The sequence below is a fragment of the Dendrobates tinctorius genome, unplaced genomic scaffold, assembly GCF_039654945.1.
Source record: "Dendrobates tinctorius isolate UK_male_01 unplaced genomic scaffold, ASM3965494v1 ptg000007l, whole genome shotgun sequence".
Lineage (NCBI taxonomy): Eukaryota > Metazoa > Chordata > Amphibia > Anura > Dendrobatidae > Dendrobates > Dendrobates tinctorius.
In genome coordinates this window covers 27,807,612-27,835,375 of record NW_027361675.1, presented here as the reverse complement: position 1 = coordinate 27,835,375, position 27,764 = coordinate 27,807,612, and the positions used below count along the sequence as shown (strand labels likewise).

Sequence of the window (27,764 nt, the reverse complement as noted above, 5' to 3'; positions counted from 1 at the left end):
GTGGTCACGTCGCACACCAGTTGATAAGCTGGCACTTGCAAGTGCTGCTGCAGCATTGCCAGACCCGCAGCAGCTGTAGCTGACTTGCGGAAATGAGTGCACACACGAAGTACCTTCACAAGCAGGCAATCTGGGTAGGTTTTCAAAAACCACTAAACCAATAAGTTCAGCACGTGGGCCAGGGTTTGAAGCAGTCCTGGACTCTACTAGGTTCACCCGGTGTGCCGTCAGGGAGATGTAGCATCCCTGGCCGTAAGCACTTGTCCATGTGTTGGTCGTTAAGTGGATCTTCCCAATAATTGCATTACTCAGGGCACGGGTGTTGTAATGGGACACATTCTGGTGTAAGGTGGGAACTGTACACTTGGAAAAATAGTGGCGTCTGGGGACAGAGTACCGAGGGATGGTCGCCGCCATGAGGTTACAGAAAGCCAGAGTGTCCACAAGCCTAAACACGCCAACATTTCCAGGGCAAGCAGTCTGGAAATGTGCCGTTTAGTATTTGGGCCTGTGGGTGAGTAGCTGAGTATTTTTGCTTGTGTTCCAAGGCCTGGGGTAGGGACAGCTGAACATTGTGCTGGGACAAGGAATTGGATGTGGTTGCTGATGGTGATTGCAAATGTGCAGCAACAGGTGCAGGGCAGGAGGCATCCATGCCTGCGTCATGGACAGGGGATTGTTTTGGGAACTTGACAGATGTTGGTGCTCTGGGGTACAGTTGCCAGCCTTCTCCCTCTGGCCACCCCACTGCCTGTTCTGGTGCAGCAGATACCTCTCCCTCTGCACTGCTGGCTTTGCTCTGTATAGCACCTTTCCAGGTTGGGTCAGTAATTTCATTGTCCACCACGTTGTCTTCCACTTCTGCACTTGAGTCCTCCTTATTTGTTGACTTAGCAATATGATTTGTTGGGAACTGTGTCTCATCATCATCTACCTCTTGAGACACTAATTGCTGTTCCCCGCCATCATCTTCTAACCATGTTGCTCAAAACATTGGGCATCACTACACACAGGCTCCTTATGTTCCTCTTGAAACGTGCAGGGCAAGAGGCCAGAATCAATAAATGGAAATGTAAAGAGCTCCTCGAAGTGTCCGAGTGTGTGATCACTTGTCTCCTGGGACAAGCCATGGTGGGAGGAAGGAGGATCAGGGTGAGGATTTTGTGGTCTAGACTCTTGCCTAATGAGACTGGACTGTGTGGAAGACAGGGTGGTGCTGGGAAACATACTGGAAGCATTATCTGTCTGTCATCCAACTGACCACCTGTTCGCATTGTTCTAGCTTCAAGAGTGGTGTCCCGTGCCCCCCCTGCAAAGTGGGTCAGGAAGCTAGGTCTCGTGGATAAGCATTTTTGTTGTGCTCCCGCAGCAGGCACAGTTACACCTGGCCCACAGCTTTGGCCTCTGCATGCACCATCAACAGCATTTCCTCTTCCAAGTCCCATACTACATGCTTTGCGCATTTTAAATTAGGTCTATATTTATATGCCTGCAAACTTTCCGGTATTAATAGGGAAAAAAAAATATGTAGCCCTGAAAAAGAATTTTTTTTATTTTAACTGTGCAGTAGCGGTATACAAGTACTATAGTAGCAATACTAAACCCTGTCTAGATGCCTAGAATCCCAAATTATCCCTCCACTGAATGCACATAACAGTGGGTTTTACTAGAGAAAGGAAAATAGGGAAATATTTAGCCCTGAAAAGGACTTTTCTTTTAATGGTGCAGTATCGGTATACAAATACTGAAATAGCAATATTGAACACTGCCTAAATGCCTGCTCTAAAATAAGTTCTCCCTCCTGAACTGCTTCCTGAGAACAGTGTGCCGAGCATGCAATCATCACTGGCTTTATATATAAGACCCCATGACGCGATGTGGCCAGCCAATCACAGTATTGCTAGTATCCAACATGGTTACGGCATTACTTTGTATTTCAGGCAATCCCCGAATGTTTATTGGCTGTCTAACAGGTGCCAAATATGTGGGGCGGGGACTTGAGCACGATGCTCGAGCACCTGCGACACTCAATCGAGTAACGAGCGTGCCCGAGCACCCCAATGCTTGATGATCACTAAAGATAACTATTCAAAAAAATTTGCCATCTCCTGCAGATGTGTGGCACCCCTGAGGATTCAGTTGCCATAGAGGTACTGCACCTCATTCTGAGGTGTAGTATCCCACTACCCAGGTAAGGTGGAGGCACCTGACCGCACTGACACCTGCATCCAACACGCACTTATGGCAGCATTGAACCCTGTATGACCCCTGCTTGGTTCATAAAGGGTGTTGGGAGGTGGGTGGAGCTTAGGTTCAGAGCGGGAAAACTGTAGGAAGTTAGGACAGTTCCCCTTAGGAGGAGGAAGTGAGAGGACGTGTCTGCAGCAGCTCCCTGTTAGCTGAAGCTGCTGGGAAGAAAAGGGATTAAAGGAAGTTCCCTGAAGGGGAAAGGGATTTTCCCAGAGGCACGGGTGGAGAGTGCTCCCCGTGGGGCTCGTTCCACGATGACGGACTTCAGGTGGGGGAAAATCAAGGTCATAGAAGGGTCTCGGCCCCTAGCCTAGTGGAGTGGACAACAGGACTTAGCTAGCAAGACGACAGCTGTGGCAACTTTAGGGGCCACAGCCAACTACCACAGTATCTTCTCCAGAAAGGCAGCCAGAAAGGATCAAGGAAATGATGTGGGTCACATTATCTGACAGGATCTGCGGCAGCTAGCCTGGGACACGGACTGTGAGGTGTTATGTAGGAAGAGGCAAGAAAACAACACTGTGAGACGGCCAGGGAAGGCACATATTGAAGGGAGTGCTGGAAAGGTGTACTTCATCTGCCTGTGAGTTGACTGGGCCCCTCACATGGAGAACACGGCACTAAAGCGGGCATCTGTGTGCACCAGAACTGTGAGTAAAGCTTTGGAACTGCACCCCACTGTGTCCTTTGAATTCTTGCCTCAACACTCACTCAGCATAGCTACATCTACTATCAGCAACCATTTCATCTTTAACCAACCACAACTGCCCTGGGACAACAGCTGTGCCTGTGGAGAGCTATTTCAACACTGCTGCATCACATCATCAGTCCCAGAGGATTTGCACTGCAGCGCTGGTCCCTTCTGATCAGATACCACAGGTGGTGTCACGAACACTTATTACAAAAACTCTTTACTTTTCATCCCCTTGTAAATACATCCCTTTTATTGGATGCTCAGGGCCACGGACCGAATCACCGCCGCTGTGAAACTGCCCCTTTAAGAAGCGGCCCGGTACCAAGTATCCCCCACTGCCCTGGCGGGCGCTCCAGATGCATCAGAAAGCATTGCGCAGGATCCATCCTAAGGATCCTAAGCTACCTGATATTTGTTTGCTAGTGAATACAAAGAGTATACGTAAAGAAACATTACTAGATGTTCCTATGTTCCCAGCCCTTGCCCTATGCAGGTTTCTATTGGGAATCTTTACCTGACCCCAAAGATTCATTATTTAGACAAAAATAAAGCATTTTGTTCAAGGAAATTGCCTTACAACAGAATATCAAGAATTTTTGTTTGCTAAGTTACACCAATTGCTGTAATTGTGCCCTGATGGGCAAATTTATAGCAGTTTGTTCCCCTCAAGAAAAATTAATTTCACCAAAATGAGGAAGAAGCCAAGACTGAAAGAAAAGTTATTGTCATCGAAGCTCAATAATTTTTTTACAACAAACTTTGTCTTATATGCCCACCATTGTGCAGAGGCCCAATCCTGATATTTGTTTCATAGTGAATACAGGGAGTATAAATAAATACTACCAGAACCTTTTATGTTCACACTTCTTTGCAAGGGCTTAGTACTGCAAAGGGTTCTACTGATCAATTTTATCCAACCCAAAAAATCATTAAACATTTTAGCAAAAAATTAGAATTGCATTAAAGAAACTTTTATTAAAGAGAACCTATCAGCAGGCTTTTGCTAAGTAAAGTACACACATGGCCACATTGGCGCTGTGATACTAATTACAATGCTACCTGTGATGAAGAAATCCTTTCCCTGGCAGTCTTCAGTAAAAAAAGTGCCCGTGCCGCAGCACATGCACTGATTTAGATGATGAGCCAAAATCTCAATCTGCGCATGTGCCACCACCTGTGACATTTTACTGCTGAGAGGTCAGTTTGTGCATGCGCTGCCACCGCCACCGGTGCCATTTTTGTGAAGTCTGCCAGGAGATCTATGTGCACAAGCACCGCCTGAAGCTAGGATGGTGCTGGCGTGAAGTTTCAATCAGAAGGACGATAAAGAAAACAGTAGCAGCGGAGGGGCCATGGCAGAGCTGAAGAAACTACCCACAGTCCCACACCACAGGCCCAACCAGATGCACAAAGCTATGATTATAAGAAAACTTTCAAACCCTGATTACTCAACATGGATTTATTCACCACAGGTATCATTTTAGTCAGTATCATAGCATCAATGTGGCCAATTGTGTACTTTACTTATCAAAACCCTGCTGACAGGTTCCCTAATGGAGTACAAAGAACATTTCCTAGCAAAGTTACAACAGTGTATGACTTTTGTGCTCATCTTTGCTCAGGGGCCCAATCCTGTGCAGGGGTCCTACCTAGAAATTCACTGTAAAAAAACTAATTTCAGCAAAAATGAGGAAGGCACTGAGATATACCAAAAATGTGAGTCATAGAAGACAAACAATTTTGTCTTGAAAACATTTTGCAGACATGTGTTTCAGACTTTAAGTCTACTAACGCCATCTTAGCACTCTCCACAAGTAGAAATGTTCCCTCTTAGACACTCTTTATTTTTAAAAATTAAAAAAAAACACACATTCTCCAAGATTTTCACAAAAAAGTTGGCAGGTACACATCCCAAAAGCCTGTAAAAGGCCACTATATTTATGTGGCATGCATGAGTTTAATATTGGAGTATTACAATAAGTGTGCAAAGAAATAAAGAATTCTTAATACACACACTTTGTGAGATAGACACTTGCATTTAAGTTTCTAGAATGTTGAGATTTGTCTTTTGTCTTAAAAAATACCTTTACAAAAATAATGCAAAAACTTATATCACTCATGGCCTGTGGTTTATTGATTATTTCTCAGACATACAAGTCTTGGTTTCAGCATTTTTCTTCAGCAGGAAAATTAGGACTAAATGAATTTAAACTGCATCCTGGTTTGTAGTATGTCAAGAATGAAAAAAATTAAGGTGTTATTACAGTGTAGTACTGCAGTATGTCAAGGATAAATCAATTCACATTCATACTGACTGCAGGTGCGGCACCTCGCTATAATCTCGCTATGAGCCGACTCTCATTTTCTATGCTCTTCAGCGCTGCAATAGAATACCACACTATGATTTAGGACTTTCTATGCCTACTAATAAGCAGTGTGCCCTGACCTCCTATCATTAGGCTGTAAAACTCTAAAAATGGCCACTGTTTTCCCTTCCTTCATCTTTTATAGTGCCTATGATAGTCCCCTCTAATTAACTGCGGAAAGATCATGTGTTGTGATAGCTGCAATGATTAATGGAGAAGCCTGTACCTGACCCTTTGTGAGCCTACTCTCTGGATGAGGCCGGGGTCACACTTGCGAGAAACTTGCTTGAGTCTCGAGTCTCAATACCTGGCACTGCCGCCGGCACTCGGACAGGAGCGCTCAGCTGCATAGAAATACGTGCAGCAACACACTCTGGTCCAGAGTTCTGGTGGCAGTGCTGGGTATTGAGACGTGAGACTCGTGCAAGTTTCTTGCAAGTGTGACCCCGGCCTGATGTAAACTTCAGGCAAGTGTGAGATGTCTCCAGGCTTTTTTGTTTTTTTTTGGGGGGAGACCATGTGTATCGAATCGCAAATTGTTCAGATTGCTAGGACCTGTAAATTTCATGAAAGTCAAATCAAATTTAATTTGCAGCCAATCAATTCAATCATGTCTAATTATTATTCAATTGTTCTATTTCTTTTTAGCCTGCAAGAATAGAGACACTATGAAAAACATTATTGTAATTCCTAAATATTTGATGCTTGAGATCCATTGTATTCATGTACAAATACTACATTAGGAAAATTTGGTCATTGTCCAAATACTTCTGAATCCAAATGTCTATGTGAATACCTGGGTGAATTAGAGGGCAGTTTACCAAAATCGTTTGCCTTGTTTGAAAAATATATCGTAGGGATTTCCTATCTAGATTTCTATTCTATTTCAGGCAAAGTACATTGAAAAGAATGGCATTGCTTGAAAAAATGAAAAACAATTTTTAAAATCTTGGACAGCACCTGTAAATGGATTGTCTGGGGAGTAAAATTTATTTTAACAAATTACTCAGAAAGTACCACATCAATGCTTACTTTACTGACCCCGCACCTCTCCCATCCTAATACTGCCCATTTTCACTACCAGTCTCTGCGTCTTGACTGTACTCTGCCGCTGTGGTGACCTGCTGCAGCCAATGATTGGCTGAAGCGGTCATATGTCTCTGTTATGGCCCATCATTGCTGCAGAAGGAAATAGAGACAGGCATGTACCAGGCACAGTCATAATGGGAGTCTTATTTAGTTACTTCATTCTGAGCACTATGTAAAAAATGGGGGCAGTCAACATTAAGGAAGCTGACTTCGTAATTTTGTACAGCTTAATATTGAAATCAATAATAGTGGTGTAAACCTGGACGTAACAAACGTTCCCAGTGACAGCAACAGGCAGAAGTTAAATAATTATTACTGACGTATATGGCTATGCACCCACTGTTTTTATTTTGTTGCTTTGCACCTCCATAGGAGTGCAACTGTGGAATAAAACGTCAATGTTGGACCAGAAACTAGTTACGAAAATGGGGGAAACAGATCTAAATAGGTAAATTGATCCTTTTCAAAACGAACACATAACTGAAGTAGAAAAGAATCACTAACTATAATGGGGTCCAAGTAGTTTTGCTTGTGTTTTTTAACAGACCTTAACGCACAGCTTGTAGGACTTTTTGTTCTGGTCAAAAATGGCCACAAAATAGAATTCAGCCAGACCCCATTATAGTAATTGTGACTCTTCTGCTTCAGTTTGGAACTGTCGTCAAAATTGATCCATTCCCCTAATATTTTACTAATGAGTTATGTAATGCAAAATACGGGTCTGAACAGAGCCTTACTTATGCACCTTCATGTATTTGCGTAACAGGCTATGCACTGTTAGAATACATGATTCACAACTATATCTTCCTCTGGCGTTTATAAGGCCTCTGTGACATCGTGAAGTTGTTTGCGGCCTAGCCACTAGGTCTTGCGACTACAAGATATGCGTTGTGACATCATGTGGGCCTTCAAAATGCCGGATGCCAGTGCTGGACTAGGAAGTTCGCAGAGAACTAACGAGGAACTCAGACCAGGGTCATGCAAATTTTTTTCCTCTTTTCTACTCAGCTTAACGTTCTTATAGCATTCTTGGAAAGGACATATGATTATTTTTTAAAGCTGTCTAATAACTAATTGCCCACAGCAACCAATCAAGGCTCAGGTTTACGAAATTAAACTGCTGTCTAAAGATGAAAGCTGGGCTCTGATTAGCTGCTATGGACAACAAAGTTTTGATAAATGAAGCTGAACATACTGGGACGTTGCAGAACTTTTCATTATACAAGTGCTATGTTGTTTTCAGGTAGGAATAAACAAATCTTTGAAAAGGGTTATCTTGCTCGTACACCAAATTTACAGGCGGTGGGGATGGGTGATAAGTAATAAAATCAAACATACTCACTTGCTCTAACCTCTGAAGATGTATCACAATTTGCTTTGGGGGGTCTGCACTGGGACAGGAGGCTATGACGTCCTGATCTTCGGTCACCGGACAGATGAGGCCTCTAATTGGCTGAATGCCATGTCATTGGTGGCATATCCAGTGACGCGCCATTTCAGCCAATGCATCCAATCACAGGCCTCAACAGTCACATGAACAAAGAACAGAATGCCATTGCTCCCCGTCAAAGCCAGCGCTGGATCAGCGGGAGTGAGAGCAGGTGGGTATGCCTGATCTTATTATTTGGCATTTGTGTAGAAGTGAGACCACCCCTTTGTGTAACATTTTTAGAATGTTTCTGGACAGTGCTGTATAACTCCTATATTCTGAGCATGCATATGTTGGATAAATGCTCCCATTGTGTGATTACCACCGATCACATAAACTGGCTCCTTATGGTCCAATCCGTCTTATTAGGAAATGTCCCTCTTCTCCTCAGCCTCCATCACTCCCATCTTCTGTCCTGTGTAAGTGAGAGCTGGCGCTGAGGTGGTTTCCATGGTAACTGCTGCCTGGTACACACAGAGCTCCAGAGTGCATTCTGAGGGTGTTTATGTGCCTCACTTTCCCCGCAAAGCATTGTCACCCCCACCCCCCTGTGAAATTCACACAGAAAGCCCACACGGTTATACCATGGGAGGATCTAGTCTTATGTTTGTTTATGTATATGGAGCAAATAATACCACTATTTGTTTCTAAGACGTCTATGCATCAACGGAGACAAATGTATCGTCTTAATGATTCCAATCAATATGCGTAATATTGTGCCCGTTGGTATTTTTCTCACCTGTTGCATCTGTTGCATACGTGCTCCATTGTTTGATGGGGGGGACAATTATGTTTTCTGATTCTGGAATTTCTCATTCCCCTAGAATTATTGAGATGACGTGTCTATTGTAAAGGAAGCGGTTAACCAGTCGTACGCCGGATGTATAAAATAATCTGCATTGTGATGGATGAAGGCTGGTGGATAAAACCATTGCTGAGAGTTCTAGTGTAGGAGGACTTGTGCAGAGCATCCAGGTTGCAGCCATATGGCACCGTGCACACCCTCTTATACAACACTCACATGCAAAGCGTTCAATAGAAATGGACTCACCTTACAAATTGCTAGCCTTGTCTTCAATTTCTCCCACACTCCTGCTCTCGTTGTCGGTTCTTGTGTCTGAGATCTCTCTAATGGTCACGATGAGCTGCTTTTGGGGGGCAACAAAACAGAACCTGGATCACGATGTTTCCCAGTCACTCATTAGCATAGTCCCACCTCTTGCACAGATTAGCTTCAGTCATTGGTGGTTCTATCAATCATTCAGGTGTGATGGCTTTGTGGCTCAGTATTACTCTTGAAGGTGCAGGTTTGGCTATTGGTAGCTTAGGGGCTTGCAAATGACTGTTTAGTTCAGTAAGGGTATTAGGAGGCTGCACACATTGACTTGTTTCCATGGAAACAGAATCTGTAAGAAAAATGTGCAGCGCTCCAATGGAATGATGCAATTGATATTCACATGGGTACACGTACGGAGATACATGCATTTACACATACACCCAGATATAGCAGCACAGCACACCCCAGTGTAAACTCCGTGCAAAGTAATGTCCAATATATGCAGTAATAGAAGCATTTCTCTTTTTTTGTGAAACAGACCTTCGTGGGGAATAAGCTTAGCTTCCATATGATGTTATGACGTAAGTCGTAAAGATGGAGCACTGCTGTGTATGAGAATGCAAATATATAGATCTCAAAATACTTCTTGCATGGAAGGCTCTGGTTATACTAGGATCATGGCTTCCATGACAGATCCGTAGCAGAACAATATGAACCCCAACGGCTTATAATGAGCCTGTCGGATATTCTTTACTGTCAGCTGGATAGAATAGCACAGCATAAATCCACTATTAGAGCTGTCAATGAACAATGGAAATCTGAAGGAGAAGAATGTAAACGTGCACGTAGCCTTAATGTACTCTTTGTACGTATTGCCCCTGCATAGGTCGTTTTCCATTTTATTAAGTGGATCTGCTTTTAAAAATCAATTTGGGGAGAAAAAAGCATATCTGTCCATCACGCAAGGCTTCCAGGATACAGTCGGCAGGCTTTTACACTGACGAATAAGATGCTGCCATTGAGAATTTGCTTTATGTTACAGCTCCCAATTTCCAAATCATTACCTGGATTGTTGTTTGATTCTAGTCACTTTTCACCTTACAACTTGGTGATGCATTCGCTTATTCTTGACTTCAATGTATTACCAGATTTGACCTCCCTAATGATAACTGAGGCCTCATTCAAGATTCCATATTTCACATTCTGTGTTTTTCACAAATAAGACCCATACCCATTATAGCTTATGTATTTTACTGACTTAAATACACAGAGATGTAATGATCACTGTCCTCATTGGGGCTCACAATCTAGATTCCCTAACAGTATTTCTTTGGAGAGTGGGAGGAAACCCACTCAAACACAGGGAGAACATACAAACTCCTTGCAGATGTTGTCCTTGATGGGACTTGATCTCAGGACATAAACGCTGCAAAGCAACAGTGCTAACCACTGAGCCACCATACTACACGCTTTACAAGGTATACTTCATAAGGCTATTCAGTTGTCTCTGATCAGTTTTGTGGACCAAGTGTCCGCAGAAAAGAAAACAACTGATGGTGGTTTCTCAACCTTTAACTATGAGTGAAAAACACACAGTTCTAGGGTTCAGTTTGGATGCCATCAGTCTGCTGTTTGTTTTTCATAAACCCATTGACTTGATTAGGTAAGTTTGATCCATGCGGGTTTCTTCACACAAGCGTATAGTGAGCAATAAAAAGTTACAAACATCATCTGTTAAGGCATCCATTTTTAATAGATCCATTGCAAATATTAACATTGGATTTGGCCTTTTTAATAATTCTTTCAATTATTGATGTGTAAAGACAGATGTAATCTGGATGTTAAAAACACACATGGATATGACATGTGGGTGACGATGTACATGAAAGATTGTATGTTTTTGTCTTCATGAAAAATTGACAATTTTTCACACACTCGTGTGAACTTAGCCTGAGTAATACCAAAATTGGAAATATCTCCTATGTTTTGGCCAGCAAAAAAACTCAGACTTGTGAAGAGCCCCATAGAGTGGATACATTTTACTATAAATCACAGATTGATCAAGCACATGAAAAATAGATGTCTGAATGAAGCTTAAAAGAAACTTCCGTTAGTGATTTTACACTTTGGTATAATTCTCCAATATCATTGAGGGGCCATTCAAAATATGTGTCGGCCTTCATAGTCTATGGGAAAAGACCAATGCATGCACTATGTCTTTTAGCAGCATACAGTATCTGTGCTCTGAATGAATGACTTATTTTGCTGGTATATCACATCTTAGGCTGGGGTCACACTTGTGAGTGCAATGCGAGAAACTCGCATGAGTCTCTTGCCTCAATACCCAGCACTGCCGCATTCGGGACCGGAGCATGTGGCTGCATGTCTTTCTATGCAGCTGAGCGCTCCGGTCCCGAGTGTTGGTGGCAGTGCTGGGTATTGAGGCAAGAGACTCGTGCGAGTTTCTCGCATTGCAGTTGCAAGTGTGACCCTGGCCTTAGAGATGCATGCACTATTTTTTTCAAGCAAAACGTATACTATATTTGAGTATTAATACATATGTATACTACTGTATACAACTGTATATATGCATTTTATGTCACAGTCTGGGCAATTTTTCCGCACACAAAATAAGATTTTTCATATTTTACTACTGTGAAATACACAAAAGAAAAATACAAACAAAATAAAGTATTCTTCAACTCAGGCTACTTTCCTCTGCACGTTTTTTATTTATAGTTTGTATGGAAATTATAAAAGTCCTAATCACGATCTGGTTTCTGAGATACCGTATGTTGGTCGCTTTTGAGACCACAACATGCCTATCACTATTCCACAAGGTCTTCGTGACTTTTTAGCGGTGTTCCCATTGGTTTCATTGAGAAAAAAAAATTACACTAAAAATTCATGTAAAAACTGTGATTATGGTATCACAATGCATTTTTCCATCACAGTGTTTTTAGGAACATTTCTTAGAGCTGCTTCTTTAAAGGGAACCTGTCAGAAGGTTTTACTACCACACACCATACACATCTAAGTTAAGTCGCAGTAATCCTGAATAGATCCATACCTTTCTTTTTGGAATCTTTCTTTGTATTTCATAGTAATCCTCTATTCAGTTTATTATCACAACAAGTTGCAAGTGCAGGAGGCTTGCTTCTGTGCTTACCGCTTTCTTTCCAGGACCCCGCCTGCTGCCGTGCTTTGCTCCCTGATTGACAGGTCACTTTTGGTCTGAGTGACTTGCTCACCCCTCTGGAAATCTTGCACTGGTGCTGTCACTACCAGTACATGCGCAGCCCCCTCTGAGAAGATGACTGATGTGGGAAAATTTACGCTGGGGAAGCAGGTCCCTCAAATAAGACTGACCTGTCAATCAGTGAGCAAAGTAGAGCGGCAGAAGGTGGAGTAAATTGGAAAGATGGGAGACAACTGTAAGTGCATGGCCAAACCCCCTGCATTTGCAGGTCATTGGCATAAAAAAATAAATAGAGAATTATTTTGGAACAATTACCAAAACTAAGATATACAGTATATTAATTCTGAATTACAGCAACCTAATATATGTGTTTGGGTTATGGTAATAAAACCTGTTGACAGTTTCCTTTTAAGAAAACAAATGCAGTTATCTAAATGCACTGGCTATGACACGGTAGAATTGCCTTACTGAACTTATGTTTGGCACGGTTTATTAAAGTTTCAGCAAATAAAGTTTAAATAAAGAAAAGTTATACCAATCTCCATTATAATTTGTCTTTCAATTTTCATGGTTCCCTAGATCTCTGATTGCAGTCATTCATTAGAAACAGTCAATGTTTATATTCCAGTAGATAAAAATCTATCTTGATACATTACACAACACGGTTCTGATATCTATACCTTAAGGAGTCATCACTTAACTAGGGCAATTTTTCCCCTCTGAATGTATACTGTGGACACTTTGTATCAGCCCTTGTAGAACCCCAAGTTCTCCCCATCATGGATTACAAATAGTACACGTGTCAAAATTACCATCATTGTTCTTAGGTGAGAAAATTAATTCATGAATAGTAATTATTAAAAAATATATAAAAATAGTGTTGGGGTCAGAAAATAAATGCTAAAATAAAGTTCTGATTTTCTTTCATCTACTTCATGAGAGGACGGACATCATTTGAATGCGAAAGCAATACTTTTCCTATTGCAGTCCTAATTTCTAGATATTAGGAAAAGCATTTGTAAGGCTATGTGCACACGTTGCGGATTCTGCTGCGGATCCGCCATGTTTCAGGCAGGCCCGGATTCACAATCTGGCGAACCGGGCAGATTCCCGGTGGGCTGGCGGCTATGTAACACAAAGTGGGCCGCCGGCCCTTTGAAACATCTTACTAGAGGCCCTGTGTGCGCGCTCTCTCCTTGCAGGTGGGTCACCTTCCCAGGGCTGTGGGGTACTCGGTACCGGGCCGGTCTCTCAGATGGGAATGTCACAGCAGCGGTGACCCGGTCCGTGGGCCTGGGCACCCAAGTAAAAGGGAGATTGGATGGTGAAATGTAGTGGAAATTAATAGTTCGTGACGCCACCTGTGGTGTTCGGCAAGGAAGATGTTAAGCCGACGCTGCATGTAGATCCTCTGGGACTGATGGTATGGCGCAGCAAAGATGGTACAGCTCCCCACAGGTAGAGCTGTAGTCCCAGGGCAGTGTAGATGTAGAGGCCAAGGGAAGGCGTAGGTGAGGCAGTGTCGAGCACCAAGATGTAGCAGTGCCGGGTGTGTTGGTGCAGGAATAAGTGGAGGACACCAGAGCATGCAGTTCCAAAGCTTTACTCACAGTCTGTTGTGCAAACAGGTGCCTGCCTCCGTGCCGTGTCCTCCGGGTCAGGGACTCAGTCAACCTCCAGGCCAGATGGAATACTCCTTTCCAACACCCCGCCAACATGTGCCTTTCTGAACGTCTCCTCTATAGCGCCTTTAGATGAAGTACTCCTAGTACTGAGTTACACTGGAATTCCTTCTGTCCGATGTTCCTATGAACTCTACTTGTACGGCAGACAGCTGTAGCCTGCTTCGGGGACTCCTTGCTACTAAGTCCCGGCTCACTATCCAGTTGCTGTTGTGCCCCCAAGTCCTGTGTGGGAATAAAGTGGTCACTACTTCTATTTCTCTGGTGTCCGCTGCAGGACCATTAGTATCCATACAACCTTGGGGACCGGGCCTCGGCCTTGCGCTTATAACTTCTTGGAAGGGTTCTCTTCTAACCCACGTCCTCTGCTCTCTTTTACTCCTCACGTTCCGTACTAATCTTTCCTTCTATGGAGATTCAGGCTTTCAGTCTACGTTGCTCTCTCTCTTCCTTTCCCTTGCCAGCAGACCCAGGTCACTGGGATCTGCTGCAGCACTTCCATCCATCTATTCCTCTCTCCGGGGATCTTCTCTCCAGCTCTCTAACCAACTCCTAAACTCTTCCCGCTCCTTGTAATGTAAACTAACTCCACCCACCTCCCAGCACGTTTCGTGTTCCAAGAAGGGAGCCACCAATGGGTGCTTTGCTATACTCCAAGCAGGGAGCCACCGAAGGTGCTTTGCTACACTACTTCGTGGTGTGGGTTGCAGGTGTTGGAGTGTGGTCAGGAGTTTCCACCTTACCTGGATAGTGAGATACTACACCTCAGGAGGAGGTGCAGTACCTCTGTGGCGACTGAGCCTCAGGCGCGCCACATACCCCCCCCCCCCCCGGTTAAACACAGCACGTCCGCGGGCTGCAAGGCAAACAAAGTTGACAATACAGGAACATATAAAATTTTTATATTACATAATAAACAGGTCTTATACTAAACTTCCCAATGTGAGAGGCACTGTTTCGTGAACGTTGCAAACAATTTAACTGTCTATCTATATTTAAAGTTATGCTACCTAATTTTAATGTGCTATGGAGCAAATTCATTATCAGCTTGGGTAACACATTTTCTATCATCACATTTCTTTTCTTTGTTATCAGTCACATTTTCTACTTTCTTAAGGAGTGACAAACGTCAACACCTGGTTCGTCACCTGCATACTTTTACTCAATTTTTCACATCTTTATTAAAACATTCTCTATATTTCTTGCTCAATTGGACCCTATAAAATCTGTCATTAATACTGTTACTACACATTATCACTTTCTAGTTTCTTGTTCAAAAATACTAAGAATTATTCATAAGTGCAAAGAATAGACATTGGTGCGGCCATCATGTCTGGAAATGTCCTTATAACGAGGTAGTCCTTGTTCCAAGGGAAAGGTTCCTATGTAAAACCAAGAGAGTTCACCTAAAGAGGTGCAAACGATTTACAATTACAGTTCTGGATCACTCAGCGTCCATGATCTCCACAGTTCAAGTATGAAAAACTTTGCCAATAAAACTGGGCAACAACAGGATCAACAAATAAACATCATAATCAAAAATAGAAAAACTGGAACTTGCTAATACCCTCCTGGGCAACAAAAGTTAGTTTAGATCAACATCATGGCTAGTAATCCTCTCCTGGGTTTCTGGAAGTGGATTGATTGGGCTGTTTCCAGGGGAGATGCTCTGGGTGTCCAGATAGGTTGAGGAATTGCCGATTCTCATCTGATCCTAAACTCTTCCCGCTCCTTGTAATGTAAACTAACTCCACCCACCTCCCAGCATGTTTCGTGTTCAAAGCAGGGAGCCGCCAATGGGTGCTTTGCTACACTCCAAGCAGGGAGCCGCCGAAGGTGCTTTGCTACACTACTTTGTGGTGTGGGGTGCAGGTGTTGGAGTTTGGTTGGGGGTCTCCACCTTACCTGGACGGTGGGATACCACACCTCAGGAGGAGGTGCAGTACCTCTGTGGCGACCGAGCCTCAGGGGCGCCACATACCCCCCGTTAAACACAGCATGTCTGCGGGCTGCAAGGCAAACACAGTTGACAATACAGGAACATGCAAAATTTTTATATTGCATAATAAACATGTCTTATACTAAACTTCCCAAAGTGGGAGGCACCGTTTCTTGAACGTTACAAACCAGTTAACTGTCTATCTATATTTAAAGTTATGCTACCTAATTCAAAGTGCTATAGCAACAGATTCACTATCAATCGAGCAACACCTTTGCTAGTGACACATTTCTTCTCCGTTTATCTTTCACATTTTTATTTAACTCTCACATCTTTATTCAAACTCTGTAACACAGTCACTGTATTTCTTTCTCAATTAGACCCTATAAAATCTGTAATTAATACTTTCACTACACACTACCATTGTCTAGCTTCTTATTCAAAAAATATTAAGCATTATCAATAAGTGCAAAGAGTAGACACTGGTCCGGCCATTATGTCTTGAAATGTCCTTATTCCTAGGAAATCCTTGTTCAAGGGAAGGTTCTTATGTAAAACCAAGAGAGAGCACCTAAAGAGGTGCAAACTATTTACATTTACAGTTCCGGATCACTTAGCGTCCTTGATCTCCACAGTTTAAGTGCAAAGGCTGCCAATGGAACTAGGCAACAACTGGATCAACAGATAACATAATCAAAAATAGAAAGATATTAGAAAAACTGAAAAAACTGGCACAATGGTGCAAATACCTTCCTGGGCAACAAAGTTAGGTTACTGTAAATTACTAGTGGTGATGCCCTCCTGGGGTATCCTCATCTTGTGATTGATTGCTTGCTAATCGCAGGCCGCCTCCCAAAGGGTAAGATTGGGACCGGTCGGGGTAAGCGAAAGGGCCATGGATACGTCGACTGCCTCGGGGGATGGCGTGTCAGCAATTTCCAGGGGTACCTCTGCTGCGGTCAGCGGTTCAGCAGGTGTTATCGCCGGCACCACTGGATCGTCCTCCCCCAGTTCCATCGGGACCTCCGTGATGGGTACCGTAGCCTGGGGCGACCGGCAAGGGTCAATCAGGCCATTCCGATTCATTGGCTCTACTCCCAACACCAAGGTCACGTCCGGGGCGGCAATCACCCCTTGCGCTCCCTGCTGAGGCTCCAGTCCCGGTGCGGGTGCAGGGTAGTGAGCAGCGGCGGCCGCAATTCCTGGAGTTGCCAGCGGGGCAGGTTGCAGCTGAATCTGGCCAGGGGCAAGGTTGGTTTCTGCCAAGGCCGTCAGCAGGGGCCCGCGCAGCCGTGCCCGGTCCAGACGGGGGAGCGGTCCCAGTTCTCCATTCCGCTCCAGAACCCTCATGTACCTCCTCCGGGCAGGCCTTAACCAGACGACCATATCTGCTTTGAGGCGGTGACAGACGCTGCAGAGGGTGTCTCAGCGGTCGTATACTCCGCAGAGGCGGCCTGGGGGCAAGTTGCCATTCCTCCCCCTGTTCTTCTGGCTTCTTTCCTCCTTCCATCATGGCGTTCTGGCGTTCTTCTTCCTGCCTGAGCTCTTTTCCCGCCACTGGCCTCTGCTCCTCCTTCTGGGGGTGGCGTCTTCTTCCAACTCCTCCATACCAGGCCAGTATATGAACCCCTCGGGGGGTGGGCCATGTTGCTGTTGCATAGAAGTTCAGACAGGTGAGGCCCAGGACAGTTCGCGGTCTTTTCTTAGGACCACCCATGTTGTCACGCCCTTCTTCACCGCGCCAGCGGCCATTTTTAGCATTCATTTTACGGTCTATTAAATTGGGTCTTCTGCACATTTTCAAAAACTTTGAGTCTTAGGCACACAGAACCCGATGGCATCGGGTGTCATCATCCTGTTTGTGACGCCAAGTTTGGGTCGCCCTCCCAGGGCTGTGGGGTACTCTGTACCGGGCCGGTCTCTCAGATGTGAATGTCACAGCAGTGGTGACCCAGTCCGTGGCCCTGGGTGCCCAAGTAAAAGGGAGATTGGATGGTGAAATGTAGTGGAAATGAATAGTTTGTGACACCACCTGTGGTGCTCGGCAAGGAAGATGTTAAGCCGACGCTGCATGCAGATCCTCTGGCACTGATTGTATGGCGCAGCAAAGATGGTACAGCTCCCCACAGGTAGAGCTGTAGTCCCAGGGCAGTGTAGATGTAGAGGCCAAAGGAAGGCGTAGGTGAGGCAGTGTCGAGCACCAAGATGTAGCAGTGCAGGGTGTGCTGGTGCAGGAATAAGTGGAGGATACCAGAGCATGCAGTTCCAAAGTTTTACTCACAGTCTGTTGTGCAAACAGGTGCCTGCCTCCGTGCCATGACCTCCGGGTCAGGGACTTAGTCAACTGTTATGAATGAGTCACCGGAGGAGGAAAAAACAAAAATGCAAGCTAAGTCCAGAAAACCGGAGAGGTTGGTAGCTAGCGGATTGAAGACCCCTGATCCTATTCACAACAACTAACAATAGCCGTGGAGCGTTCCTACGGTGGTCCTAGACGCCTCTTCACAGCCAGAGAACTAAATAAGCCTAAAGAAAGAAAGGGTAAATCTAAACTGCCCCAGAGCAGACCCCAAAGCAATAGACAGCCCCCAACATGTATCGTCAGTGAAAACATGAAAACACAAACACAGGCAGAAAGACAGGCAGAGCAAACGATGGGGCCCAACTAACTAGATAGGAAAGGACAGAAAAGATGCTGGCTGCAATCCGCAAAAACCCTACCAAAAATGTCCCAACACGTCTGATAGGAAAAACGGCCCTGAAGTCACTAGACTTCAAAATCCCTATATCAGCACTCCGATATATTCTGAAGACAGAGCAAAAGAGATTTAACCGATCAGGGACAAAAATGGAAATTCAGCAGAGCCCCAGCCGGGGCTGGCAAAACACAAAACTAAGCAAATCAGACAAAATCTCATGGAACAATAACAGAGCAAAACTTAGCTTTAGAAGACAGGAACTGAACTGGAGGCCAGAGCTCAGAGCAGAGAAATCACCAGCAACCCTACAGGGCGTCAGCTGCCTTATATCCACTCAGAGATTCCGGATGTCCAATCGCAATCCACCTGTTCAGGTGACAGGTTTCTCCCATCCAAATCAGCTTCACCACCTCCTTTCACCAGCAGAGGGAGTTCATCGGACATCAAAGGTGAACAAGAAAATGAGCTCACAATAGTCAACCTCCAGGCCAGATGGAATACTCCTTTCCAACACCCCGCCAACATATGCCTTTCTGAACGTCTCCTCTATAGCGCCTTTAGATGAAGTACTCCTAGTACTGAGTTACACTGGAGTTCCTCCTGTCCGATGTTCCTATGAATTCTACTTGTACGGCAGACAGCTGTAGCCTGCTTCGGCGACTCCTTGCTACTATGTCCCGGCTCACTATCCAGTTGCTGTTGTGCCCCCAAGTCTTGTGTGGGAATAAAGTGGTCACTACTTCTATTCCTCCGGTGTCTGCTGCAGGACCATTAGTATCCATACAACCTCAGGGACCGGGCCCCGGCCTTGCGCTTAGAACTTCTAGGAAGGGTTCTCCTCCAACCCACGTCCTCTGTTCTCTTTACTCCTCACGTTCCGTACTAATCCTTTTTTCTATGGAGAATCAGGCTTTCAGTTTATGTTGCTCTCTCTCTTCCTTTCCCGTGCCAGCAGACCCAGGTCACTGGGATCTGCTGCAGAACTTCCATCCATCTATCCCTCTCTCCAGGGATCTTCTTCTCTCCAGCTCTCTAATCAACTAACTTCTCATCTTAAACTCTTCCTGCTCCTTGTAATGTAAACTAACTCCACCCACCTCCCAGCACGTTTCGTGTTCCAAGCAGGGCACCCCACACTACTTTGTGGTATGGGGTGCAGGTGTTGGAGTGTGGTTGGGAGTCTCCACCTTACCTGGACGGTGGGATACCACACCTCAGGAGGAGGTGCAGTACCTCTGTGGCGACCGAGCCTCAGGGGCGCCACACAGGCACTGACAAGAGCAGCTGTGGCACTTGTCAGTACGTGCTCGCTGGCCCTCTGTCAGGGTTTGCAAGCAGGAGTGCGCGCACACAGGGCCTTCATTCACAAGTTTGAAAGGGCCGCCGTGGCGCACGCAGGACTCTTCAGTCTGACGCTGGCCAGTACCAGCGTCAGAGCAGATTTTTTTTCCCCCTGCGCTACTCATCACCAGCCCCAGCCACTGATCCACTGCTCTGCAGAGGGGCTTATGCCCCCAAGGTGGCTCCTCCCTCCAACGCTGTGCAGGGACACAAGACCGGCTGTTTCTTCCCCCAGGCCAGCACTGCGCCTTTAAATCTTGTGTGCCGGCCCGGCCTCATCACAGCTAGCAGACAGACACGGCCCTGTCTGCTAAAATGATATAATGCAGCGCGCCCTGCACTGCCATCTTCCTGCTGGAGAGGAACATCAAAGGAGCCTGTGGGCAAGAGAAAAGTCAGGGGAAGGTAAAAAAAAAACCTACCCTAATAAGTGTGTACATGTATGTTAATTCTGTATATTTATATGTCTGTAGATATGAATTTTATAACTTTTTTTGGATATAAGTCTTCAAATATGTATGTGACTGCATGTATATATATCTGTGTATGTGTCTGTATATGTGTATGTCTGCATGCGTGCATGAGTGTCTGTGTGCGTGTATGCATGTGAGCATGTCTATAAGTGTGTCTTATGCGTGTTGCAAGCGTGTCTGTGGGTGTGTCTATAAGCATGTCTGCATGCGGGTTTATAATCATTTCTATAGCATGCCTGCAAGCTAGAGTGCATGTCTGCTTGTGTGTTTGCTTGCGTGCTTGCATGCATATCTGCATGCATGTTTGCTTGCGTGTGTCTGCTTGCATGCGTGCGAGTCTCTGTGCGATTGCTTATAAGCATGTCTGCCTGTGTGCGTGCGCTTATAAGAGTATCTATAAGCATGTCTCTGTACTTATCTAAGTGAGTGTGTGCTAGCTTCTCTGTGTGCATGTCTGCATGCATGTCTATGAGCGTGTCTGCGAGGGTGAGTCCCACTATATACTATATACACAGCTCCACTCTATATTCCTTACCACAATATATATTGTGGAGCTGTGTATACTTCTATCCTGTATACATGTTGTAATTCTTAGTATCTGCGCTTATTATGTGTGTGTGTTGTAGGGATTCGACTCGCTTAGGTGCAGCGGGAGACAAACATGAGGCACGTTCCTTTAAAATTTCACCAGGTTTATTACTCCACAAACCATAGACAGCATAACACTGAAATGTAACCTTCACTTCAGGCAAAGGAACAGAAATGTCCGTGGCTTCAGACTCGGACTGAGAGTCTCAGCACATGCTGGGAGCTGTAGTCCTCCCCATATACACTCTCTGTAGTGTCCCACCTGGACACATGGAAGTCTGTCCACACTCAGACAGACTCCCTCCACACTCTCACATGTGCCAAACACCTCAATTACATAGCCCTGTAACCACACCCACAGGTGATCACATGGCTATGACATCACTAAAGGTTGTATAGACACACACAGGCTTCCCTGACACAGTGTAACAGAAAGATCAGCAGTACCTCTGCTGATCAATACACCCTGGAGCCTGCATCCCAAGGCCACCCACCTTGAGACCCATAATGGTCATTTAGGACCCTGCTCCTGTTACCACACTGAATGTGCCTGTACACCCGTCCTGGGACACCCACACAGCGCCCCCTAGCTGACATAGTGGTAACTACACCACATACCTCCCCCCTCTGTTCAAACTTGTGGGGTTGAACACATGACATCACCCAGGGATCTTGAGACCTGGCACCCATGTCACCTTGCCCTACCAGTCGGGAGGACCATCTCCGTCTGTTTCGGTAGTCATACTGCATATTTACGTTAGGCCTCCCCTGCCCCCAGTGGTCAGTATCTTGGCCTTGGGCTTTGGCCTTCCCGTCAACGTCCGTCAGTGTGACCAGACACTCTTTAGTCTCCACCTGTCTGCAGTGTGCTTCATCATGCGACCTTTCTCTCACTGGCTGGCTCTCCCAGTTCGCACGGTCATGAGTCCCACGTCCAGCTGGGCCAACTGGCTGGTCTGAGTCTGACCCTCTGTCGCTATGTCCACCACCGAGTCTCGTGCCTATGTTACTAAGATTAGAACGGCCACTTGCGGACTCTCGACGTTCTTGCCTTCGACTACCTGTCCTTTCATTCCTTGGAGGATCCCTTCGGGTCCTTACACCTTGGGTTGGAGGGGGACGCCACCTGACGTTCTCTATATGCTCATTCATCTGCAGTCGATCCTGTCTTAGCTGCTCAATCTCCTTCAGGTACGCTACCCGATATTCCAGGAGCATGCGAAGCTTCCCAATGCTTTCCACCGAACCAACCACAATGACAGGAACCATGTCATCTTCAATAACGACTTGGATTTCACCAGCAGGTGGGATCCTCACTCTCTTCACACAGGATCGATTCACCATCTCCTGCATCACCTTTCCAAGTCTGCCAACGACTTTCACCACCAGATTTCTGGGCATCGGAATTATGTCTTCCACAAAGCCCAGCCGACTTTGTGCTTCCCTTGCAAGCTCCAGACGTCGAGCGGCTTTCCAATTACGCTTCACGAGCATCTGTTTGGTGCGGAGACATTGTAGGTGCATCTCCTTCAGGACAGCCACCCTTCTCTCTGTGTCTTCCGTTTCTGCCAGTATCACCAACTGGTCTGTTTCTGGTGCCCAGCTCACACTATAGGCCTTTACTGCCTTTTTAAAGGTCTCATGCACACCTTCGCTGGCACACGCTTCTCGCACGTCTTCGGGTACCTCCATCACACACTTGAAGGTCATGGACTTGCTCTCATCCTGGACAGATGGCTCTGGGTTCCCCACGGACACTTCCCTCAAGGTATCTGCCAAGACCGGGTGACTGTCTTGTGCAGCTCTTGGCTCACCATCTTCCTGAGATTTACAGTCTTCAGGACCCTTTTCCAAGATGGGCTTTGGCAGTTCTGCCTTGCTATCAGTCGGGCAAGGCCGCTGTACGTCTTCGCCCCTCCACTTCTCCTGCAGAAGACCTTTTACTATTCCACTGAGTTCTTGCAGAACTTTATCTTTCTCCTCTGCCAGGTAGCGACGCTCATCCTCTCTCCTGAGAATCTCCTGTTGATGCTTCTCTTGGGCCTCTCTGAGCACCTCCATATCTTCCAACAGGGTCTTGTTCATGGTTTTACACGCTGACAGGTGACCTCTGAGCTCAGAGACTTCCTTCTCCAGCTCATCCACTCTGTGCTCAGCTGCTTGCCTTATGACTCTTTCCCGTTCGACATGTTCTGTTACAGTCTCCTTTATCAGCTGTATCTCACGATCCTGCTCTCTTTTGTCCATCACGTGTCTCACTACTACCTCTTTAATTATATCGTTAAAGGGTACCACTGGGTCAGTCACCCCAGTCGAGTGAACCCTCCAGTTACCGTCCAGCACCAATGTGTCTTGTCCACTCGTCTCATCTCCCAGCCCACCATCTGTCTTATCACGAGACGTCAGGTCCGTCAGTTGGGCAGATGTACTTCTTCCTCTGGTCAGTTCTACCTCTGACCTGTCCATGTCAGGAGCCGTCACTGTCTCAGCGTCTGCTTGCCCCACAGTCGAAGCATCTCCATCGTCAGACCAAACGTCATCAAACAAAAGAAAGTCCCGGCCCCTCTCCCAGGCATAGACTAAGTCCCGTGGTATTCCTCTACCTTGGCACTCACCACCTTTGGTCCCCTCAAACACTACTCTGTCTACTGCGTAGTTCACCGTGACCCCGTGTTTACAGCAAACCCTGATGTTTTTCTCGGTCAGAGAGAAAACGAGAGGAGTTCCTGTCAGAGTCACCTGACTCTCTGATTCCAGCCGACCAAAGGCTCCTTCCCGGTGCAGCATCACTGTACACATCTGTGGCCCATCATTACTCCCCGGAAAGGATATTCCACATTCTGAAAAAGACCTGCACATACACTGCGGTACTCCAGACATACCTACTGAGACACCCAGTGCTGTCACTTCTTCACACTTGGCCCCTTTCTGGACCACCACCCCGCTTTGGGTTGCCACCCCAATTTTGGTCACCGCCCCCTTTTGGAACTCCACCCCTTTTTGGGTTACCACTCCAATTTGGGTCACCGCCCCCTTTTGGGACTCCACCCCTTTTTGGGTTACCACTCCAATTTGGGTCACCGCCCCCTTTTGGGTTACCACTCCAATTTGGGTCACCGCCCCCTTTTGGGTCACCGCCCCCTTTTGGGTCACCGCCCCCTTTTGGGATTTCCCCATGTCCGTCCTGCAGAACCTCTTAGGCCACAGTTCACACAGTACAGTTTGTCTTTTAACGATACCACACAAGTCTTTGCTGGCACCACCACAGCTCCTGCTGTCACTGATCACCGGCACCTCCGGCTGCTGTTCACACACATACACAGCGGCTGGTGTCACTGCAGCTCCTGCTGCGCCATCTTCGTGGACCCGCCGATCCACCGGAAGCCGCTTGTCACCTTCGTAACCCCGCCGGGTTACTGGAAGCCGCTTGTCACCCTCAAAGATAAAAAAGCCACAAAAGTGCGCCCATAGGGCCTTACCAGTGCAGGTATAATGGGTTATGCAGCAATAATACAGGGTACTCACCCTTAATAGTTGTGTAAAGCCACAACTACTGTATCCGCTTAGTCACATGCAATAAAGCTGCAGCAGGATGGTGTAGACAGACAGCGTCTGCTACCAATGCTCCCAGGGCAGATCCCTTAAAGAAAACACCAGGTCCTTGTGCTGCGAGACCTTCGTGACCCCACTGAGCCACAGCAAGCACCTTCAGGTTTTGCAGAGGAAAAGAAAAAAAAAAGAAAAAAAACACATGCACAGTCTCTCACATGTCCTGTTCGTGTGCCACTCAGGACGTACCGTCTCCACCTGAGACCGTCCAACACACAGGGCACACGGGTGCTATTCAGGGAGCCGACCCTCCTCCCAGGGTGTCCCAACACACCAGCCTCACCAGGTCCAGGGGCTCAGCGGGTGCTCTTCAGGACATCCGTCTCCGCCTGAGACTGCCCAACACACGCCTCACCAGGTCCAAGGTCATAGCACGTGTTCCAGGGATCCGATTCCTCTCCCAGAACCTCCCAACACTGACCCTCCAGGACCTTGCTCACTGACCCCTCCAGGAACACAGTCTCTCACTGACCCTGGTCAGTGCAACACAGACTCCTGTCTGTTATCTGTGTCGGTCACACAGTTTCCCGGACGCCTCTTCTCCTCAGAGGTATCCCACAAATTTTAATACAGTCACTTTCTCTGACCTCGGTCAGTATTACTCACGGTTGTCAGACCGTCTGCTCTCCTGGCTCAGGATCGCCAGCGCTGCCACACGTGCTTCTGGGAATCGCTGCCCGCGTTCTCCGCCAATTGTAGGGATTCGACTCGCTTAGGTGCAGCGGGAGACAAACATGAGGCACGTTCCTTTAAAATTTCACCAGGTTTATTACTCCATAAACCATAGACAGCATAACACTGAAATGTAACCTTCACTTCAGGCAAAGGAACAGAAATGTCCGTGGCTTCAGACTCGGACTGAGAGTCTCAGCACATGCTGGGAGCTGTAGTCCTCCCCATATACACTCTCTGTAGTGTCCCACCTGGACACATGGAAGTCTGTCCATACTCAGACAGACTCCCTCCACACTCTCACATGTGCCAAACACCTCAATTACATAGCCCTGTAACCACACCCACAGGTGATCACATGGCTATGACATCACTAAAGGTTGTATAGACACACACAGGCTTCCCTGACACAGTGTAACAGAAAGATCAGCAGTACCTCTGCTGATCAATACACCCTGGAGCCTGCATCCCAAGGCCACCCACCTTGAGACCCATAATGGTCATTTAGGACCCTGCTCCTGTTACCACACTGAATGTGCCTGTACACCCATCCTGGGACACCCACACAGCGCCCCCTAGCTGACATAGTGGTAACTACACCACAGTGTATATGCGTATACTGTATATACTAAAGGTGTGCCCGATGCTATCGCATCGGGAGGGAAGTGTGTGTGTGGGGTGTGTGAGTACACGTGTGTGAGTACATATGTGTGTGTGTGTGTGTGAGTGTACGTACACGTGTGTGTGTCGCAGCTGCCTGCCCACTCACCTCCGTGCAGTCACAGCCGGCAGGAAAGAGGGTGGTTTGCGGCCTGTGCTGGAGATGTAAGTATGTGTGTGTATGAGTGTGTATGTGAGTACGTGTGTATGTGAGTAGGTGTGTGTATGTGAGTACGTGTGTGAGTACGTGTGTGTGTGTATATGAGTATGTGTCTGTATGTGAGTACGTGTGTGTGTGAGTACATGTGTGTGTGTGTATATGTGAGTACATGTGCGTGTGAGTACGTGTGTGTGTGTGTGTATGTGATATATATATATCACTCTGATAAATTGTGAAAAAAGTGGCGGACTTTTTATTAGCCCATGTGGCAATGCTTCAGATCCATAACATAACCTTTTCTCTGCTGTGGAACTGAAATGTTGCCACATGGGCTAATAAAGAGTCCACCCCTCCCTGCTTGCTCAGGGCCCCGGGCACTTGCGATACTTACCTCTTCCCGCTCCTCCACTGCGGCGTCTTCTGACTGACGTTTCAGGTCAGAGGGTGCAGTGACGTCACGTCTGTACTCCCTCTGCGTGAACAGTCAGTGCAGAAAGCCGGAAGACGCCAACGGTTAGGAGTCCGGAGCAGAGCAGTGGCCACCGAGGAGAGAGCATGATTTTTTTTTTAAATGTTTTGAGCAATATATGGGTTTCGTCATATACTGGAGCATCATATAGGGCCCATCATATAGTGGAGCATAATATGGGGAATATTATGTAGTGAGCATCATATGGGGCCCATTATACTGAAGCATAATATGGGGCCTACTATATACTGGAACATCATATGGGGCCAATTATGTATGGAGCATTACATAGGGCCCATCATATAATGGAGCATCATATGGGGCCCATTATATATGGAGAATCATATGGGGCCCATTATATATGGAGCATCATATGGGGCCCATTATATGTGGATCATTATATGGAGCCCATTCTGTTTGGAGCAATATATAGGGCCCATCATATAAAGTATGGAGCATTATATGGAACTTATTCTGTATGGAGCATTATATGGGGCCAATTCTGTATGGAGCAAGGTATGGGGCTCATTATACTGTATGGAGTATTATATTGGGCTCACTACACTGTTTGGAGCATTATATGGGGCTCATTATAGTGTTTTGGGCATTATATGGGTCTCATACTGCTTGGAGCAATATATGGGGATCATTATTCTGTATGGAGCAATATATGGGGCTCATTATTCTGTATGGAGCAATATATGGGGCTCATTGTACTGTATGGAGCACTATGTGGTACCCACAATGCTGTATGGAGCAATATATGGGGCTCAATATACTGTATGGAGCACTATGTGGTACTCATAATAATGTATGCAGCATTATATGGGCTTATTTTGTATGCAGCAATATATGGGGCTCATTACTCTGTATGGAGCAATATATAGGGCTCATTATACTGTATGGAGCACTATGTGGTACCCATAATACTGTATGGAGCATTATATGGGGCTCATTATTCTTTATGGAGCAATATATGGGCCTCATTATTCTGTATGGAGCATTATATGGGGCTTATTATTCTGTATGGAGCAATATATGGGCCTCATTACACTGTATGGAGGACTATGTGGTACCCATAATACTGTATGGAGCATTATATGAGGCTCATTATTCTGTATGGAGCATTATATGTGGCTCATTATAATGTATGGAGCATTATATGGGGCTCATTATTCTGTATGGAACATTAAATGGGGCTGATTATTCTGTATGGATCAATCTATGGGGCTCATTATTCTGTATGGAGAAATATATGGGGCTCATTATACTGTATCGCGCAATATATAGTGTTAGGAGTGGCGGAAGACACTAAATAAAAAGTATAAATAAAGTGCCTTTGCAACTCGGGGTCTACCGTGCGGTGGATGGAAAAGCCGCAGCTAGGA

General features: G+C 46.0%; 1 protein-coding gene across 1 annotated transcript in view; it reads right to left on the bottom strand.

The window, feature by feature from the left end:
• Window positions 1-9,171, bottom strand: part of HPCAL4 (hippocalcin like 4) — a 117,516-nt gene extending 108,345 nt beyond the window's left edge. The window contains exon 1 of the mRNA XM_073572954.1: window positions 8,880-9,171. The gene's annotated coding sequence lies outside the window, so the exon portion shown is untranslated. The remainder of the gene's footprint in view (window positions 1-8,879) is intronic.
• Between the last annotated feature and the right edge of the window lie 18,593 nt (window positions 9,172-27,764).